Source organism: Protopterus annectens, chromosome 8.part0 (assembly GCF_019279795.1).
Source record: "Protopterus annectens isolate FY-2018-M chromosome 8.part0, PAN1.0, whole genome shotgun sequence".
Taxonomy (NCBI): Eukaryota; Metazoa; Chordata; order Ceratodontiformes; family Protopteridae; genus Protopterus; species Protopterus annectens.
Genome location: NC_056741.1, coordinates 1290201271 through 1290223181, shown reverse-complemented (window position 1 = coordinate 1290223181; position 21911 = coordinate 1290201271). Strand labels below are relative to the sequence as shown.

The window sequence follows — 21911 nt, the reverse complement described above, 5'->3', positions numbered from 1 at the left end:
GGGAAGGATGTTAAACTACACAAAACAAAACAATATAGATCTAGCACTATGGTTAAGCACACAACATTCACAACCGATGATGTATTTTTTGTCCGATTCAACTGGGACAGATTCCCAAACTAGCAAGAACCCGGGTGGATGAAAAGAAGGCTATTTCTGAGTACGGAGGAGCCAAAGAATGTACATCCAACATGTACTGCGACAGAAAGGCAGCACAAATCTCATCAATGGGAAACCTACCCAAAAAGGCAGCAGGAGTTGCCATGGCTCTGGTAGAATAAGCCTTAGGTTTGCCAGGTAAAGTCAGTCTTGTTTTTTATAACAAAGGCAATACACTCAGAAAGCCATCAGAACAGTGTTACCTTAGAAATTCCTTGACACTGTTTACCCTTACCCTTTGAGAAAGTAAGGAATACTTGATCAGATTTTCTGACATCTTTTGTCTTATGTAATTAAACCTGAGTTGACTATAAATATCCAGTAAATCCTTTGTCTGAGAACTTCGGGGAAAAACTGAAAGACTATTAGTTTGGACTGAGGTTTGCTTTAGAGGCCACCTTTGAAAGAAAATTGGGATTTGCTCTCAAAGATGCTCCATCTTTATGAAATATCAGATAAGAGCGTTTTGCAGGATAGGGCTTGCAACTCCGAGATCCTCCTTACCAAAGTTTGAGCTACTAAAAATAGTCTTCCACAAAAGAAATTCCAAGTCTACTGAAGAAGCATATTTGAAGGAAGCTTTAGTTAGAGCCTGAAGCATGATGGTAATGTCCCAAGGGGGAACAGGATCTCTGATAGGAGGTCTGAAAGGGAAGATTTTTAAGAAGGCATTATAAACTTTTAAGGAAGTGATGGAAGTCTGATTGTGACCAACATGAAAATTAAAAATAGGTAACTGCACTTTGACTGTAGAAAAACAAGAACTTTTATGAACTAATTCTGCCAATAAATCCAAAATCAATGGAAGAAGAGCTGAGAAGGGGTCTAAACATCTGGAACAAGCCCATATGGTAGAATCTTTTCCATTTGCTAACCCTCCTGGTATTCAACTTTTGTGAAGACAATACAATTTGAACAACTGCAGCAGAAAGCCTGGCATCCATGGCCACAGTTAAAACTAAAGAAACTATTCGGTCAGTTTTAGGGTTCAAAGATTCTGGGCAGGCCGACCTGATGGGTGATACAGAAGGTCTACATGAGGAGCCAACACCCAAGGAGGATGTACTAGGTGAGATCAGAGAAAAGGGGAATCAAACCTGCCGAGGCCAAAAGGGAGCAATGAGAATCATTTTGGCCTTGCGTCTTCTGACTCTCTAAAGAAACTTTTATAAGAGGAAATGGTGGAAAGGCATAAAGGTGACCCAGCAGCCAGCTGTGTAGACTAGAGTGCCCTTCACTGTTTGTCCTTGTAGAGGGAATAGAGTAAAGTAACTGTGACACTTGCTGTTTAGGTATGAAACAAAAAGACTGCAGCAAGATTTGCCCCAGCAGTTGAAAACTTGTGTTGCCACTGTCTGACTGAAGGACCAGTCATGTAGCAGAAGAATAGATCTGTTCATTTTGTCCACCAGAGAAATGGAAGTCCCCAGGATGTGCACTGTGATTAGAAAGTGACAGGAAGACAGCCCACTAACACACTATTTTAGCTTTTTGACACTGTGGATATCAATGGGTTCCTCCTTGTTGGTTGATATATCAGATTACCACCATATTGACCGCCTGGATGGAGACCACACCCTTGGGAAGGGACTGTAGAAAAGCCTGCAATGCTAGGAGTACTACCCTCATCTCCAAGACACTGGCATCTGTTGCTGACCAAAAACTTTGAACAGTCTGCCCTTCCAAATGCCCCCCACCCCAAACCAGAAGGGAAGTGTCTGTAATCACAGTGGCCACCCAGGGAGGTGGGGAGAAAGGTTGACCCCATGATACGATGGGGGAGGTCAACTACCAACTGATGTATTTCATGCGCATCAGTGTGAGACGTACTGGGGCAATAAACAAAAGAGACATCAAGGACCACTGGACTGTTTCCCCATACAGTACCTTGCTTGAAGAACTAGAGAAATTGAGGCAGCCATCAGACACAAAAGTAAAAAAAATAAGCCTTGCTTTTGGACAAGGATGATGAAGGAACTCTGACGCAACCTGATGCAGGGATAAGATTCTGGACTGAGATCTCCTGGCTACTTGAGTCTTGGTGTCCAGGTGGCATCCGATAACCTATGTCACGTGCATTAGTGTCAGATGGCTCTTGACAAGATTGATAGTAATTCCCAACTGTAGAGCTAGAGGGAGCAAGAAGTCCCTCCAATGAACTCGTAGATCCCTGGTTGGTGCTTTAAGAAGCCAATTGTCCATATATGAAAACACTTGGAACTCTACAGCCTGAGATCCACTACCACTGCCATGCATTTGGTGAACATCCTGGGGGGCTGTGGGGAGGCCAAAGGGCAGTGCTCTGAATATGGAAATCTCATGCAGTGTCTTGTTATCTTTATACAGTAGTAAGCATCCTGGAGATATATGGAGCACATTCAGTTGTCCTTCAGAAAAGGTAGAATGGATTGAACTGTAACCATCCAGAAATTTGTCTGCTTTAAGAACTGATTAAGGTGGCTATGTCCAGGATGGGCCTGAGGTTCTCCGTTTTCTTCATAACTACAAAGAACCTTGAACAGTTTCTGGATCATGAATGGTCTGTAGGGACCTGCTACATGACACACTTCAGCAGCTTTCTTACCTCTGCTGCTAATTCCATTGAACTGGGTGATGCATTGAGAATTTTTTCTTTCTCTGAGAAGGGAAAAACAAAGGGAATAATGTAGCCTCTCGTGATTATTTTCTGCACCCAGGAATCTTGGTTAATGGCCTACCAGACTTGAGGGTGCAGGGATAAGTGCCTCTTGACTGCCTCCAGAGAGTGGCAATCAGGCAGCTATTCAGGAGCGCTGGTAAGGTTTCTCAGTGAAAGGACCTCAAAACCCTTAGTTTTGTGGTCTGTCTGATTCTGGAGTGACATCCATTAAAGTTACTTCCCCTCTGCCTGGTGGGGGGTTTACCCCAGAAGCAGCCTGGGGCTTTAGGAGCCATAGCTTTCCCTCTTTCTGATTCTGACAGAAGGTCCTTTTATGGGGTGGGAAAGCATATGTCAACTGCAAATAGGGTCTTACTTTCTGCTCACTTCTGGAGAGAATCGCTCTCACTTTAGGTCTGAAAAGGGTCGAACCATAAGGACCACTGGAAGGCTTCAAGATGCCCATCATAAAGTCACACAGGGGCATCCAGTCATGCCAATGGATAGCAATGCTGGTGCCTACCACCATGGTTGTACCATTAGCTGCAACAGAAGTTAGATGCATGGATACATTAGTCATTGACTGGAGGGTAGACAACTTTTAACAGACAGACACTTTAACGTTAAACTCCTTCATCACATTCCTCTGAAAACAGGTCATATGAGCAAAGTAGTTCCGTACTCTTGAGTGCTAAAGTCGCTGAAGTATGCGTACATTTCCCAAATCTGTCCAACACCCTATATTCCTTACGGGAGGGATGAACCAACATGCTCTTCTGAGAGTTCTATCTTTTGGGCTACCACAACAACCATAGCATCTACTGGAGAAAGCTTGCTCCACTGAGACCAAATCTTAGGGGCCACTAAAAGTTTATCTGATTTGCATGGAATTGGTTCCACCACATCAGGCTCTTTCCATTTATTTATTTTATTTTACATTTGTTTAACGAGAAAGTCCAACTGGGCAAGAGTTGCCCATTTTCAGCAGGAGCTTGGGGAGAAAAGCTACACACAGTACATCACATTACAAAAATATTCAAAAACATTCAATACAGAAAGTACTCTACACAATCACAATACAAGAAATATACAAAATTCAATACAAAATACTAAACATAGTCATTATAAAAAACATTTAAACAATGCACAGAAAGTAATATACAGGTGGTTAACGTAAGACAGTGACATACACTGAAGTGGCATGCATGATGAAGCTATAGCACTGAGAAACTAGCTCTATTAGTTCATCATCAGCTGTAACCACAGGAGGTGCAAGAGCCAGCCCTGAACACCTCGAGGAATAGACTCCACGAGAGAGGGGGCTTTGAAGGGCCAACCCCTTTTTTGGTTCATTAATTCCAGACTGTCTCACAGAGGGGACCGTGGGGAACCCTCTCCCTAATCAAAATCAGTGTCTTTGGTGACCAGTTCTGGGGAAGAGTCCAAATATCTCTGCTTAGAGAGTTTATTTCCTAGGAAAGTACAGTTTTGTACCTACCATAAATGTAGATGTTCGAAGATCCACATTGCTGCAGTCCTTACACTTGGGGTAGTCCGCTGTCCTCGGTCGGCCCGAATATCAAAGTATAAGGCTGACGTCGGTCAAGGCGCATTTGACTGACATCAGAACGTCAGGGTACAAATGCGCATGACCGACGTCATATCCTCAGTCTTTTCTTGCCCCAGATGTCAGAAGACCCTAAAAATAAAGGTCAAAACCAAAAGACAGCAAACAAACATCCAAGCACCCTTGCCCTAAATATATGCACAAAATATACACTATATACACAATATGTACCACTCAACCCACACAACCACCTCTAACTACAGAGGGGAAGGAGGGAGGGTAAATTGAACTGCAGCAATGTGGATCTTCGAACATCTACATTTATGGTAGGTACAAAACTGTACTATGTTCTTCATCTCACATTGCTGCAGTCCTTACACTTGGGTAGAATCCCAAAGCAGAGGTATGGGAGGATGGCCAAACTATAAGGAAGCAGGAGCTGCCAAAATGCCCTGCAAAACAGCAGTGGCAAAACCAGCCCTGGATTTAGAGTAAAGTGGCAGGTGATAATGCCTAGAGAAAGTATGCACTGAACTCCAAGTAGCTGCCTCCAAAATATCCTTGGTTGCCACCACCTCAAAAAAGCTGTCGAAGTGGCAGTAGCTCTAGTGGAATGAGGCCTAATCCCGGCTGGAATCTCCTTGCCATGATGGGAATAACAGAAAGCAATGCAAAACCCAATCCACTTAGAAATAGTTTGTTTTGACACAGGCTTGCCCTGAGAACTCAAAGCAAAAGAAACAAATAACTGCTGAGACTGCCTGAACCCTTTAGTTCTGTCCAAATAATATCGCAACTGCCTGTGTACATCTAAAGTGTGCAAAATCTTTTCCCCTTTATTTTGGGGATTTGCATAAAAAGTAGGCAAATGAATAGTTTGGTTTAAAGCCACACTAGAAACCACTTTAGGCATAAAGGAAGGATTAGTACGTAAAGATACCCTATCCTTATGGAAAATTAAGAAAGGCTCAACGCCATAAGGGCCTGCAATTCAGAAACCCTTCTTGCAGAGGTAATTGCCAACAAAAATGCAGTCTTCCATGATAAATATTTCAACTCAGAAGTAGCTGCAGGCTCAAAAGGTTGTAGAGTGAGTTTCTCCAACACAAAATTGAGATCCCAAGCAGGAGAAGGAGCTCTTCGTGGGGGTCTTATATTCTTTGCCCCTCTAAGAAATTGCTTGAACAAAGGATGAGAAAACAATGGTGGGTCACAATCATAGTGAGCCGAAATTGCTGCAGCATGAACCTTAATAGAAGAGAAAGACAAACCTTTGTCCAGTAACTCAGTAAGATATTGAAGAGCCACACTCAAATTAGGCTCAGAAACATCAAATTCTTTGCTGCACTCCAAAATAAAAATCTCTTCCATTTATCTGCGTACACTTTCCTTGTACTAGGCCTTCTAGCTTCCAAAATCACATTCAAAACTTGTTGTGGAAGTTGAGACCCTCTATGGTTCAAAACAGAATATGCCAGGCTGTTAGGTGAAGAGAGTGAAATTTGACATTCAGCAAATGGCTGTCCTCCTGTGACAACAGGTGTGGAATCGAAGGCAAAGGCCATGGAGGCTTCCGTACCAGACTTCTCAGTAATGGGTACCAGTGCTGTCGAGGCCAATCTGGAGCTATTAAAATCATCCTTGGCTTGTCCTGTCTGACCTTTAGAAGTACCTTTGGGAGGAGAGGCAGAGGTGGAAAGGCATACACATGAAGATTGCTCCAATTGAAAGAAAGAGCATTCACTTTCCAAGCTGTGGGATGAAACCTTTTTGTGCAAAACTTTGGCAGCTGATGGTTTAGTGGAGAAGCGAACAGATCTATGTCTGGAGTTCCCCATGACACTGTCAATTTCTGAAATACATGAGGATCCAATTTCCACTCGTGGGGATCCATAATTCGTCTGCTCAACACATCTGCTAAGGAGTTCTGTGCTCCTGGCAGAAACCTTGCCTGAAGATTGAGCTGTAAACTGAGAGCAGTCTCCCACAAAATCATTGCTTGCCTGCATAGAGGATAAGAATGCGTTCCCCCTTGCTTGTTGATGTACCACATGACAGTTGTGTTGTCTGTTAGAATCAACACCTGCCCTGGAAGAAGTAAATCCTTGAAAGCTATTAATGCAAATTGGACTGCTAACATCTCCTTCAGGTTGATATGTAGATGTTGTAGTCTGGCAGGCCACTTGTCTTGTATCCACTTTCCATTTAGATGAGCTCCCCAAGCTTTGTCTGAGGCATCTGTCGTTAAAGTCTGACTCGCCTCTGGCCGGGTCACAGAGAGTCCCTTGTTTAGGTGACATTCCTGAGCCCACCACAAAAATTCCTGTTGAATGCAAGGTATTATTTGAATGACAGTGTGTAGATCCTGGCAGTGCTGTGTCCATACATTTTTGAGATACCATTGCAGCTTCCTCATATGCAGTTTGGCATTGGGAAGCACCAGAATACAAGATGCCATGAACCCTAAGGCTTGAAGGACTGTCCTTGCAGTCAGCCCGGACTGATGAGATAGCTGATGGAAGTAAAGGGATAGACTCTTTTGTTTGTCCGGGGTTAAAAAGGCCATCTGGGATGCTGTATTCAGTCTCACACCCAGAAAGCACATGTCCTGAGAGGGTACTAGACTGGACTTTATTTCGTTCACAGAATACCCCAGGCATCTTAGCACTGCTATCACATATTCCAAATGATGAAGAAGCTCTTCCCTTCCTTGAGCCAGAATCAGGCAGTCGTCCAAATAAGGATATATCTGTATTCCTTTTAGCCTGAAGAAAGCTATCACTGGAGCCAGAACTTTCGTGAACACTCTGGGCGCAGTAGATAAGCCAAAGGGCAATGCAGAGAACTGATAGTGAGAAGTCCCAGCTCGAAACGCAGATACTTCCTGCAACTTAGTCTGATAGGAACATGAAGGTAAGCCTCCTTGAGATCCAAAGTTACCATCCAATGATCTTTGCCCAGCAGAGGTAAAAGCTGCTGTAACGTCAACATTTTGAACTTGGGAATGTCCAGATAGGTGTTGAGGGTAGATAAATCCAAAATTGGTCTCCACGTGTTCCCCTTCTTTGGTACTAGGAACAGGCGAGAATAAAATCCTAGGCCCACTTCTGGCATAGGGACCGGCTGTATGGCCCCTATTTGGAGTAACAGAGAAACTTGCTTGTGAGCCTCTATTCTTTGTTGAGGAGGAACGTCTGGCATGCCTTTGAAAGGAGGCAAGATATGGAAATAAAACCTGTAACCGTGGTGTATGATATCCAATACCCATCTGTCTTGGGTAATTAAACTCCAATTTTCTTTGAAAAGTGCCAACCTTCCTCCCAAGGGTGCTGCCAGACGAGAAGGCTCTGGCAGCTGAAAAGGTAGGTCATTGGGTCTGTTTACGAAAGGACTGACCCCTGCCCTCACCCGAAGACTGTGCAGGAGAACTCCCTGTTCTAGGCCTGAAAGAGCCCTGAGCTCTACCCCTACCACGTCTAGATCTACCCCTAGACTGGGAATCATAAGAAGGATCGTCCACCCCTTAGTAGGCCAATTTCTACTAAACTTTGGAGGCTGGACCTGCAAAAAATCTTTAACAGTCTGCATAGACTTAGCCTTGTCTTCCATTTTCTTTAAAACTGCCTCAACAGGAGGACCAAACAACACGTCAGATTGTAAAGGAGCATCTAAAATCCTTGTTTTAACATGTTCAGATAAATTTTGATCCCTCAGCCAGGCGTGCCTGCGAAGAACTGACCCAGTGGCAGCCACCCTAGACGAGGCCTGTACAGCATCAAAACCACATTGCAAAGAATGCTTACCCACCTGTTCAGAAACATGTACTAAATCTTGCAACTCTTTACAATCAATACCCTCTCTGCCAGAGCATCAACCTTAGACTTCAATTGTGAAAGGAGATAGTTTTGGTATTTCAACATGTGAAACTGGCAATTCAAAGCCCTCATAGCAAGAGTGGAAGAAGTATAAACTTTCTTTCCCCATCTATCCAAGGCCCTGGCCTCTTTGTCTGCAGGAACCGGATTCTTTACAACAGAAGCCTTAACACCTTTAGGCCCCTGGCTAACAGTTTCTGGGTCTGCCCTAGGACTCTTAAAAAGATACTTATGAGCTTCAGGCACCCTGTAATACCTATCCGGTTTAACAGGAGCAGGAGGCAAAGAATCAGGATTAAGAGAAGCCTCTGTAAAAACATCTTCCACTACATCCAAAACAGGAGGTATAGCCAAAGGCCTATGCTGGGGTAAAACAAAATTCCCTAAGCCTTTTCCTGGAATCAGAGAAGTCCTGACCTTCCCACTTAAAATGCTCCCTCATAGAATGAAGAGTTTCTGAAAAAGAAAAATCCTCAGGAGGAGAAGCAGAAGGAGTAGAATCATCCACATCAGAATCAGAATAAGGAGAGTACTCCTGCAAGTCTTCAGCCGAAGACTCTGAAATATCTGAAGCCTGCTCAAAACTCCCTAGCTCAGGCTCCACCCTAGGTCTCTTATCAGGAGGGGGCATAGAACCCTAATCAAAGTAATCAAATCTTCTGCCATTTTAAGCATATGCTTCTTGGGCACAGTTCCTGAAGAGCTAGGGGTAACACCAACTGAAGCTAAACCTGGCCTGCCCCTGGGAGAAGCCTTGGAAACAGAAGGAGAGGGCCTAACCACCCTAGGCAGGGAGGGGAGTATAGTAACCTGAGAAGCCCCATCAGCCTGGCCTGCCTCCTGAGAGGCCACATCCTGCAATAACAGAGTCTCTCCCTGGGATCCCAAAGAAACCTCCGGTGGAACCACCAGCTCCACTGACACCTCTAAAGAACCGGCGTCTGGTACAGACGGTTCTTCTAGCCTAGGCTTAACTACTTTGTCCTTGCGCTTCTTCGAAGAAGCGGGCGTCGGAGCATCCGACGGCATTTTATAATTGCACCGCTTCCCAAAGACTAACCTGGCACAATCCAACCTTCTCTTTATAGTGCGTTTATTGAATCTAGCACAAGAGCGACACCCAACAACGTCGTGCTCAGGCCCTAAACAAGGAATACACAAAGTATGATAATCTCTATGCGGTATCTGTTTCCCACAATAAATGCAATTATTGACTTTTTCTGACATCCAGTAAATCACTGAGGCAAGAAAAAACTAAAATATTCCCCAACGGGATACTTAGCCAACTTTGAACTCGGTCTGAAACTTCGAAATCGAAAAATCTCAGAACGCCAACCGGCACTTGCAATGCTGCTTCTGCATCGGACCATGCGGCAAAAAAGACTGAGGATATGACGTCGGTCATGTGCATTTGTACCCTGACGTTCTGATGTCAGTCAAATGCGCCTTGACCGACGTCAGCCTTATACTTTGATATTCGGGCCGACCGAGGACAGCGGACTACCCCAAGTGTAAGGACTGCAGCAATGTGAGATGAAGAACATCCTCCCCTGTATGAGCTTCTGGGGAAGGTTGAGAGTCAGACAGACAGCTTTGCCTGGCAAGAACCCCAGAGCCTGACACTCCATATTGATCAGGATGAATGACTCTGGAAACAGGATCTACAAGGGGTCAGGAAGGAACCGTCTGTGGCAGAAAGACCTCTTCACTGGACCTGGAGAGAACTTTCCTGAACACTTTGAATGCCGAAGACTAAACCTGGGTGTACAGGGTGCTCCCTTGACTTCAACACAACCTGGCCCTGAGGCAGACAGCAGCTCTGAAGGAAAGATACAACTCCAAAAACTTCAGAGTTGGCCCCAACCATTGAGCTTCATCTCTGAAGCTTTGGCTCCAGACTCATTCCAATCCATCAAGTACCAGAAGTTAAGAGAGTGAGGGAAACCATCGTGGACAAAGTTGAAAGCACTGCCGGCTCTAACGTGCGTGATCTATGGGGCAGACTCAGGTCCATGGGTTTCTGATCAGTCTGACCGGAAAAGGAGAAACCAGAGGAGGGGTGGGTATGGGCCATACCTGGAACCAGCAAAGGGGTTGGCACCAGGATGACCTGGTACCCTAGCACTAAAAGTGTTATCATTATTGTAAATACTGTATATATTACTACAGACTTAGGGGTGAGTCACTATTTTCTCTCCTTCAACATTAGTATGATTGCATGGTTAAGATTATAGAACTAGGAATCCTCACTGTTTTGATTACATTCTGTTGCATTTGCTTCTATACTATTACTAAGCTATTTTAGCTCTCTTACATGCCTATAATATTGTATCCTACTGTGCTTTTTTTATGTACCTTGTTATGTTATGGTTGTACTAGTATATAGTGGAGCTTTTCTCCTCGGGCCTCTGCTGAAAATGGACATATATCCAGCCGGACTAGCCCGGTCAACAAATGTAAAATAAAATAAAATAAAATGACCCCCAAGTGAATCGGTGTCCGAAGGAACTTCCACATCAACCTGAGAACACTGGCTTCCAAAAGACTAAATAAAAGAACAGAAGGACCTGCAGAATGAAGCCATTGAATGTGGTCAGGAAGAGTGCTTCTCTTGTAGGAATGGGGAATGAAGCCTCAGACTCAATGGATATGGCAAGAAACATGGGGGGAGGGGGAGATAGTGACTGAATTAGACAAAATTCTAGATCCTAGCATCTTAGCATCTTTGGTACTGAGCCAGAAGCCACAGATGGCACCAAAGAACTTTACCTGGTCTTTTCTGATTTCTTTTCTTGTTCTATTTCTCTGCCTGATTCCTTGAGCTTGTCTCTCTGTCTCTCTCTCCTTTTCTTCCTCTTTCTGAACTTTCGGCTTTGTTTATCTTCTCAGCCAAAGGAGAAGTAACCTCTGGGGCATGAGTGGCTGAATCTGCTGCTTGGGTGGGAAGGTGGTCCTTCAGCACAAGTTTATCTTGGTGTCTCTACAGTGCCCTAGCCCCGAAAGTACAACATATCGCATAATCAGAGTTTAAATGTAAGACTCCCGGACAGTGGATGACGAATACAGATCCTGCAGCAGAATCTTATGGCCTCAGGCCAAACATTTCTTAAATACAGTAGTCTTGTCTGACATATTGGTAGGAAAAAAATGTTGCTGTTTAACAGTACAACAAACCACTATCATTAGCAATAAACACCACTACAAATAAACCAGTATTAAGTTTAGAAAAGTCCAAGAATATACAGAAAAAGTGAGGATGCACTAAAAAGGGAGAAAAACAAAACTCCTTAAGGATAACAGTATAGGCAGTTGGAAATCTTAGGAAAAAAGCTATAAATTTCACTTATGACAAAAAAAAAAAATCAGAGTCACTGAATCGCATCTTCTGAAGGGTCAAGTAACAGACAAGTTCTGAGGTAATCTGGGGAACATAGGGAACTGCGGATAGGGAAAGAGTCAAAGCCGTGGATCCAAGCATCTAAAAAAGCAAAAAGGTTGGATCTTCAAGTTCACAAGAAACCATCCAGCTTAAGGTAGAACAGTACAGGTGGCAAGGTTTGTGGTAAATGGCACATTGTGCTGCATTACTGTCTTCTTACAGCTTTATATTTCAATTCTGACTCCCAGTAACTGCCTGTGTGAAATCTTTAAGCCCTTCACTGCACTTCTGATTTTACTCTAGATACTCCCATTTCTGATTTTACTCTAGATACTCCCATTTCCCCTGTCTCAACAGACATGTCCTCCAAACTGCATGCCTGTGGGAGTGGTGATCTACGATGGACGAGTGTTTTACACAGGGTGTATCTCGCCCTGCACACAGTGCTTCCAGGACAGACTATCACTATAACCTTGAACTGGATAAGTATTAAATTACAACGGCGGTATCAACTATAAGAACACAGTCAATGAATAGTGAAATCTATTAACATCAGAAAAAGCTGAAAGATACAGAACGAACTAGAATGAATGGTTCCAGAAATTAGATGACAATCTATAATGGAGTAATAACGGTTACTTATTTTTTTCTGTGCACATTGTCGCCATTGCTTGCTGACCATTGTCTCTCTCATGACGAGACTGATGCTTTCATTACCCATGAGTGAGAAATGGTGGCTGGACACTGTCACTCAGGCAGATGTCAAGTTTCTTTTATCTTATGTCCCCCCTTGCAGCAGCTTATGTGAGTGGAAGTCCCACAGTGCATGGCTAATGCCTCCCACAGAACAAACAGGCTGTTTAATGAGTGTTTGTTCAAGGCCCTTTATGCTGTACTTGCTAGTACACCTGGCCACCAGCGGATGTCATTCTTGAAGGACACTGCTATCCCTTTCAAAGGTTCATGGAATAGTACTAGACTAACTGCACTTGTGGGCCATTTTAAGCTTAACAAGTTACCCATGTGAGAATCAAACCTTAAACCTTGCAACTTTAAGGAAAATACTTTAACCATTATGCCAACCTCCCACCCTGTACTCTCACAGTACAGGAGGGGCAGGCCAGCATCTGCTGTGGACTTTCACTTTTTCCAGTCAGCTCCTCCAGCACCTGGGCTGCTTTAATCAATCCAAGGTCATCAGGGATGCAACCATAACTTTACCCCCATGTGCCACAAATCTGGGCCTATTTAAAACATATCAGATGGACTGAAAAGAAAAGTAAAGTAGGTACTCACATAAAATTCCAAATACATTAAAAACAAAGTACAGTTGTGTACACGTACCATAAATGTAGATGTTCAAGTGTATTCACTGTTGCAGTCATTACATTTGGGTAATCTGCTTGCAGGATGCTCTCAGTCGGCCTGATTAACAAAGTCTTGGGTCCTGCGCCGATTGCTGTCCCTTCTTCCATGACGTCAGATCATCAGGGGTATAAAACATGCAGCCGACGCCATTACATCAGTTTTTCTTGCCCCAGATGTCAGGTGCCCCCCTAATGGGGAGCAAATAAACAAAAACACAAAGGTATACCTCCAACAAAAAGCAAATACACCAAAAAGGCTTTTAAGCTTAGTAAAAGAAAGTAGAGGTATAGCCAGAAGAAGTTAGGGGGCTGGAGGGAGGGTAACCAGGACTGCAACAGTGAATAAACTCGAACATCTACATTTATGGTAAGTGTACACAACTGTACTATATTCTTCGTGTTTCACTGTTGCAGTCATTACATTTGGGTAGATTCCCAAAGCTATGGTTGGGAAAAGGAGTTTATATAGCATTAGGGCCAGCTATAAGGCCCTGCAAGACACCACTGGCAAAGCCAGCTCTGGATTTAGAGAAAATTGGCACGTGATAATGCTTGGTGAAAGTATTTACAGAACTCCAGGTAGCAGCTTCTAGGATGTCCCTGGTAGGAACACCTCTGAGAAAGGCTGCAGAAGTAGATGTAGCCCTGGTGGAGTGAGATCTGATACCCTGGGGGATAGGTTTTCCATGGTGCTTATAGCAGAAATGAATGCAATGGTTTATCGATTTAGAAATGGTTTGTTCTGAAACAGCCTTTCCCTCTGCATCTGCAGCAAATGCTACCAGAAGTTGTTCAGAATTTCTTTGAGGTTTAGTCTTGTCCAAGTAGAATCTAAGTTGTCTGTGCATATCCAAGAAATCCAGAATCAATTCCCCTTTGTTCTGTGGATTGGGAAAGAAGGTTGGCAAATGAATGGACTGATTAAGAGCCACACTGGACACCACCTTGGGCATGAAGGATGGATTGGTCCTGAGTGACACCCTGTCCGCATGAAAGATGATGAAAGGCTCCACTTCCATAAGGGCTTGTAATTCAGATATCCTTCTAGCTGAAGTGATTGCTAAAAGGAAAGCTGTTTTCCAAGAAAGAAATTTGAAGTCTGCAGTAGCAGCTGGCTCGAAAAGAGGTAGAGTGAGTTTCTCCAATACAAATTTAAAGTCCCAGGCAGGGGTTGGAGCTTTCCTGGGTGGTCTCAAGTTTTTGGCCCCTCTGAGGTACTGCTTGAGCAGAGGATGAGAGACGATTGGAGGTTCTGTGTTATACTGAGCTGAGATGGTGGAGGCGTGCATTTTAATGGAGGAAAAAGACAGGCCCTTGTGAAGCATCTCAGTTAAGAATTGCAAAATCTGAGGTAAATAGGGCGCTGCTGTGCTCATCCCTTGAGACTGGTTCCAGGCACAGAATCTTTTCCATTTTTCAGCATAAGATTTTCTATTATTAGGCTTCCTTGCCTATAAGATGACATCCATCACAGGTTTGCTGAGGGATGATAAGGGTGAATTTAAGTGATTAGCCAGGCTGCAAGGTTCAATGCTGGAAGCTGAGGGTGCAGAATTTGGTTCTCCTGCTGAGACAGCAGGGAAGGGGTCTAAGGCAGGTGCCATGGAAATAACTGCGACACACTGTGCAGGAGGGGGTACCAGTGTAGGCGCAGCCAGTCTGGAGCAATCAAGATCATCCCTGGTTTGTCCTGTTTGACTTTTAGTAGAACTTTGGAGAGCAGAGGCAGCGGGGGGAAGGCATGGACCGATAGGTTTTTCCAGCTGAGACAGAGCATCCATTTTCCAGGCTTGTTTGTGGGGAGTCCTTGTGCAAAACTTGTCCAACTGGTAGGTCTGGGGGGAGGCAAATAGATCTATGTCTGGGCTCCCCCATTCGCTTGTCAACATGTTGAAAATCCTTGGTTCCAGTTTCCACTCATGTGGGTCCATGAGGTTTTTGCTTAGTCCATCTGCTAGTGTATTTTATTTTCCTGACAGGAATTGAGCTTGTAGGTGCACTTGGTAGCTCAAGGCTGTGTTCCACAATGCCATGGCTAGTCTGCAGAGGGGGTAGGAATGTGTACCCCTCCTATTTGTTTATGTACCACATAACCGTGGTGTTGTCCGTCTTTACCATTAGTTATCCTGGAATAATGTAGTCCTTGAAGGCTGTCAGAGCATTCTGTACAGCTACCATTTCTTTTTGATTGATATGTAGGTGCATTTGACTTGGGTTCCATTTGCCCTGAATGCACTTCCCTGCCAAGCGAGCCCCCCCCCCCAATGCATAGTCTGATGCATCTGTTGTTGGGGTTTGGGTGGCAGGGGGTAGTGTGAATGGTAGTCTCTTGTTTTGGTGGCAGGCCTCTGCCCACCAGTGGAATTCTAGGCATAGGCAAGGTATGATAGGAATTATTGTTTCTAGGCTGTGAGAATGTTGACTCCATAGGCTTTTTAGATACCACTGTAGTTTCCTCATATGCAGTCTTGCATATGGAATTAGAAGAATGCAGGAGGCCATGAACCCCAAGGCTTGCAGTATTTGTCTTGCAGATAGCCGGGATTTTGTGGCCACTTGTTTGAAATAGGTTACCAAATGAATCTGCTTTTCTGGCATGAGGTAAGCCATCTGGGAAGTTGTACTCAAGTTTGCTCCCAGTTGTGATTTATTTTTGTTTATGGTGTACCACAGACAAGTTAGAACCCTTCTTACAAACGCCAGATGATTCAAAAGTATGCCCTGGCTTTCTGCCTGAATTAGACAATTGTCCAGGAATGGATATATTTGAATACTTCTTTGCCTGCAAAATGCAATAACTGGAGCCAGGCACTTTGTGAATACCCTGGGCGCAGTAGACAAGCCAAAGGGCAGTGCAGAGAACTGATAATGCGTGTAGCCTGCTTTGAAGCGTAGGTGTCTTCTGCAAGATTCCCTGATTGGGATGTGCAGGTATGCTTTTTTAAAATAAGTGTTGCCAACCAGGCATCTTTGCCTAGCATAGGAAGTAACTGGTGAAGAGTTAGTATCTTGAATTTTGGAATCTCCAGAAAGGTGTTTAGAGTAGACAGGTCCAGGATTGGACGCCATGATTTGTCTTTTCTGGGTACCAAAAAAAGTCTGGAGTAGAAACCTTGCCCCTTTTCCTCTTCTAGTACCAGTTGAATAGCCCCCATGCTTAAGAGCGAAAGTACTTGTTTTTGAGCCTCTGCCCACTGATTTGGGGGCAGGTCTGGCCACCCATTTGGTGTTGGCAACGTGTGGAAATGAAATCGGTATCCCTGGGACACTATATTTAAAACCCGTTTGTCCTGGGTTATGAGTTCCCAGTTCTTTGCATGAAGAGCAATCTTTCCCCCCATAGGGATGGTCAAACGATAAGTGCTTGGGAACTTTAAAAGGAAGTCATTGAGACTGTTTACCATAGGGGGTTGTCTTGCTATTTCCAGATTTGGAAGTGGAGGCCCCCCACTGCTTAGTTCTGAGAGTCCCTTGGGACTGAAACCTGGGGTTTTTGTTCTGTCTGGGTTTGGCTTGAGAAGACCTGGAAGGGACAGGAAGGACCAATTCTTAGTAGGCCAGTGCCTACTAAATCTAGGAGGTTGCACTTGTAAAAAATCTTTAACAGTTTGCATGGATTTAGCTTTATCTTCCATCTTTTTAAGAACTTCTTCAACCTTGTTGCCAAACAGGCGGTCCTGATTTAAAGGAGCATCCAACAATTTAGCTTTAACATGATCAGGCAAAGATTGCTCCTTAAGCCAAGCATGCCTTCTAAGCACAGACCCAGTAACAGCAGCCCTGCAAGAGGCCTCTAGAGAATCAAAACCACATTGCAAAGTAGGTTTTCCAACTTGTTCAGCAGAATGCAATAAGTCCTGTAAATCTTTATTTTCCACACAGTCAGGAATCAACATCATTTTCTGTTTAAGCAGTCCAATGACGTTGCTGATATTTTAACAAATGAAATTGGCAGTTTAAAGCTCTGATTGCCAAGGTTGCTGAAGTATAAACCTTTTTACCCCATCTATCCAGCGCCCTGGAGTCTCTATCAGAAGGGGTATGATTTTTAGCAGTAGAAGCCTTAATGCCCTTGGGCCCCTGAGAAATAGTCTCTGGATCTGCAACAGGATTTTTGAAAAGGAACTTGTGGGACTCAGGAACCCTGTAATATCTGTCAGGTTTACTAGGAGCAGGAGGCATGGAATCAGGGGCCAAACTGGATTCCGAGAAAACATCAACAACAATGTCTAGTACAGGAGGTATAGCCAAAGGCCTATGCTGAGGTAGGAGGAAATCCCTAAGCCTCTTTTCTGAATCAGAAAATTCCTGGCTTTCCCAGTGAAAATGCTCCCTTAAAAGTATGCAAAGTTTCCCCAAATGAAAAATCCTTGGGAGGGGAAGCAGAGGGAATAGAATCCTCTGCATCAGAATCCTCATCAGTAGGTAAGGACAAATCCAGGTCATCAGAAGAGCCAGAAGAAACAGAATCCTGATCAGAAGATTCATAATCAAGCTCAGCCCTAAGCCTCTTAGATTGGGGGGGGGGGGGGGGAGTTGACTGCTCCTGATTAGAGTTATTAGATCTTCAGCCATTTTTATCATTTGTTTTTTAGGCATAGGGGCCTGAGCATGTGGCCTGGGCGTCGGTTTTTTAGACATGCATCGAGATTTAGGCCTTAGTAATGAAGGAGGTGTCGATTTAATATGCAAGTCTGTACGCCTGAATACACCCTCAGAAGCCGTTGCCTGCACAGCAGCTCCGGACTCATCCAAGGTAGAGACATCTGCGGGTTCCATAGTTGAAGTATCTTGTGGCATACCGGACTCCGAATGGGTCTCAGTAGAGGTCTGCGAATCAGAAGTAGCGGGTATCAGGGGCTGCGAAAGCGCCTCACTGAGTACCGGCGAACTGGCGATTGGCTTAGGAGAAGCGTCGGTGGCAGTTTTGAACCTCGGCAGCCTGTCTCTGTCTTTACCTTTGCGTTTTTTCGGAATCCTGGTAGTCAGATAGCTAACCGACGACATTTCTGGATAACTAAACCGAGAACCAAAATATTTAGAGGCAAAAATATACCGACGACGGATAGTGCGCTGATTAAATAAAGCACGAAACCGACAGCAAGATACGTCGTGGTCAGGGCCTAAGCAAGGAATACAGTATGAATGAAAATCTTCATGAGGTATTTGCTTTCCACAAGCAATGCAATTAATAACTTTAACTGACATCGGTAAGGAGCAAGAAAAAGTTTCCCCAACGGGGTACTTAGCTTTAAGTTGAAGACTTCGGTCCTGAAACTCGAAAACAAAAATTTCAGGAGTCGGCTTACTGGCACTTGCGAACTGCTTCTGCTTCTGGCACAGCGTGGCAAGAAGGACTGATGTAATGGCGTCAACTGCATGTTTTATACCCCTGACAACCTGACGTCATGGAAGAAGGGCCAGCAACCGACGCAGGACCCAAGACTTTGTTAATCAGGCCGACTGAGGGCAACCTGCAAGAAGATTACACAAATGTAATGACTGCAACAGTGAAACACGAAGAACATATGCAAGAATGAACACCTCTCAGCTTTAATCAAACCTTTACATACTGGCTGTTTAAGAGAGCAAACTGTCACTATAGTTTAAAAAAATGTCAGTATACTTCCCATCCATTAACAGAGTAGAAGAAAATTCAAAACAAATAGCAGAATAGTCAGTGTTGCCTCTGTAGTGGGTAAAATCTTGAAATTAAATTCAAAAATATTACAAAATAAACAGTGTATTCATAAAACCATACAACAAAACCCATTGTGTATTTGCAAAAGATGTACAACAGAGATGTTTATGGGTACACATAAGAAATTACAAATTAAAACAACTTTCAATGTAATATTTGTTAAAACAATATGGCATTCAATTCTACTGTATAATGGTTAATGCTGAATAAGTACTGAGCAAAAATAACATTAAAATAACAGGAAACTGGTTAAATGCCAACAGATTAAATGTTCTATCAGACTGGATGGAATTCAAAACAGCGATACTACTGACTTCAACACTAGATCCAGCAATGTTTAACATATTTAATGGACATTCCTGGAGTGATAAATGTACTTTGATGGCTAATACTGATGACTATGAAGTGACTTCAGCATCACTAAAAATACAGATTGAGTAAATCTGTGAAAGACTTGAAACAGTTACAGTATGCAATACAGAGTTCATGTAACAGAGAGTTAATTTACTTGCAAAAGTGTGGGGTTGTGCATTTTGGCTAAAAATGGAAGAATAAACAAAAACTATGTGTTGTCTTTTCCTTTCAAAGCAATGACACTGTAAAAGATTTGCAAATGATAATAGAGAAATGCTTTGTAATGCAAATAAGATGATGTGACTAATTTTCATAGGTTCATATAAGAAATACATAATATCTTTAGGGGCTAGGCAACAGCCACAAGGGGTGTATTACAATTTACAAATAAATATTTCAAAGGTTTTTGTTTATAGATACAACTAGACTAACTAAAGTCTATTAGAAGGGGGTACTTATTTTATACATGAATAGGGTTACCACCTGTTCAAATGCCCAAAGTAGGACATAGAAGGTGTAGCCAAGCAATATGATGTCACTGTGGGTGTGGCTAAATGTAAGATGTGATCAGGACTCTTGATATGGCTGCCATCTCACAGTTTAGCACTATACTACTGGGTGGCAGGTCTATATTATCTCGCCGAAATGGCAACACAGCGAATGTCATTTCAGCGACAAGTAAACATCAATCCACCACTTCTGCTAACAGCCAGAACATAGATTTTTTTCCAAGGGAAAAAAAAAATCACTTGGCCGTTGCCGTGCAATTGCCCTTTTCCCCACTGTAGTGTGATCTCAGAGCTGGTATATTTAGTTAGGGAGTGTGTGGGGGGCACAGCCCCCACTTTATGTTAGGTATGCTGTTTTGTGTGTGTTGGGACTAATGATTTTTTTTCCTTGGAAAAAAAATCGATGTTCTGGCCATTCGCTGAAGTGGTGGATCGATGTTCACATATCGCTGAAATGGCATTCGCTGTACTGCCATTTTGGCAAGATAATATAAACCCCTGGGTGGTTACAAGTTAATAATGTGTTTTAACCTGTAGCCAAGAGTTTGAGTGCCTCAGTTTTTTTCTACTCAGCAACAATAAGCAAACCACTTAACTAGGCAGTCTCAGACACTGCTCTTGGAATGAAGCATTTGCACATATTGAAGACAGGCGAATAAATAAAAAAAAAAGTCTTGCATGGCAGTCTGTTTCAGTCTGCTCTTTCTTGACATCCATGTCTGAAACATAAGTTGGCTAGAGTCAGAAACCCAATCATAATCCCCTATGTTATTGTAGTGGGATATTGACATTCACTCTTAACAACTTGGAAAGAACTTCCCTATCTCAAGTTGTAGCAGTCTTTCAGAAAAAGGGGGCAAACCATGACCTGGGGGCTTACATGTGGTGTACTAAGCTGCTGATTGGTGGTAACCTTCACTGAGTAAGTGAAATGGTGTATGCATTGCATAGGGGAAGGGGCTGTGGTTCTGGTAGTGGTGGAGGTCACACATCCCTCTGCGCAGTACAGAAGTTAAGTTAATAAAACAAAACTGTCTTTGACAATACAAAACAACTCCCATGACTGTCTAAATGACATCTTTCCTAATAATATCTGCCTTAGAGGATTGAGGCCAGGTTCCACCACTATGGAACAAATGGCCTTGAATCCAACTGGGAGAGGCTGAATGGTTGCCAGGCACAGGCACAAGGACAAACAGCATAAAACACCAACAAAAAATATTACACATTCTCTAAAAATTGCCAGCTAACAGCCTACCATACCAGGTCCCTCTTTTATTTATAGAATACAAAATCTCCAGCCAAGACATATAGACAAACATCACTCTAAAGAAAGTACCTTTCTCAAATCAGCCATAATGATACAAAACCCATAGCCAAGAACACATCAAACAGTATAAATAAAATTAATACACAATCCACATTAACTTGGGTAATAAATCTAACCCTTCTGCTTCCTTGAATGAATTAAACCATGATCGCACAACATAAACCACAGTGTAAGACCCCATTTAATGGCAACAGCTGACCCAACACAATCTGACTACCATGTAAATCGATGACAACTAGGCAATTCAGTGACTTATTTGCTGAAACAGGATTTAGTGATCATCACAATTCCCAAATGAACCAACAGCTTTTTTATTTTGTAAGTTGGTACACTGTACATTCCTACCACTGCATTTATTAAATGCTAATGTGGTTTGGTGTTGTACTCACATTTACAAAACTGCATAATGCAATGCTCTGGAATCTCCACCTTGTTTAAATTAGTCATAAAAGTGCAGCTGCGACATAACCCTTTCTGAAACTGGTATGGAATAGCACCTAATCACATTTAAATAGGTACTAACTGCTCCACTGAAAAGCTGACATAAATGAAGCCATAGCGTAGATAACTTGGATTCAGGTACAGTGATGTACAGCTGCCAAGACATCAGCAGGTACAACATGTGCTACAAGTAAAAAGCAAGAAATGTTGTGTCCCTCAGCAAGGGGAGTACGGGGAAGCAGAACATGTTTAAATGTAGTACTATTCAACAGGAAACATGAAGGGTTTCAACTTCACACTTGCAATGTAAGAAAACAGAATACAATAACATTTTGAATAAGAATATGCTGATAACAAAACTGGAAAATGTACATACAGCATTAAAACTGTGTCAATTACAGGTTTGCGCCTGAATGATCAGCTATAAAAATGGATGAATGAAAAAAAGCAAGCTACTGAAATAAACAAAGTTAAACTGTGTGTATGTGTTTTTTAAAGTAAAACAATGTTTTATGAAAATAAATAAATAAATAAAAAATACAGGACAACAAATAAAAGACCCTAAAACACAAAACATGCAAAATCATTTGA

At 43.0% G+C, this 21911-nt stretch overlaps 1 protein-coding gene across 6 annotated transcripts in view; it reads right to left on the bottom strand.

Moving 5' to 3' along the window:
- ARHGEF1 (Rho guanine nucleotide exchange factor 1) overlaps window positions 1-21911 on the bottom strand; it is a 3019431-nt gene that overhangs the window by 794307 nt on the left and 2203213 nt on the right. The gene's annotated exons all lie outside the window — the stretch shown is intronic.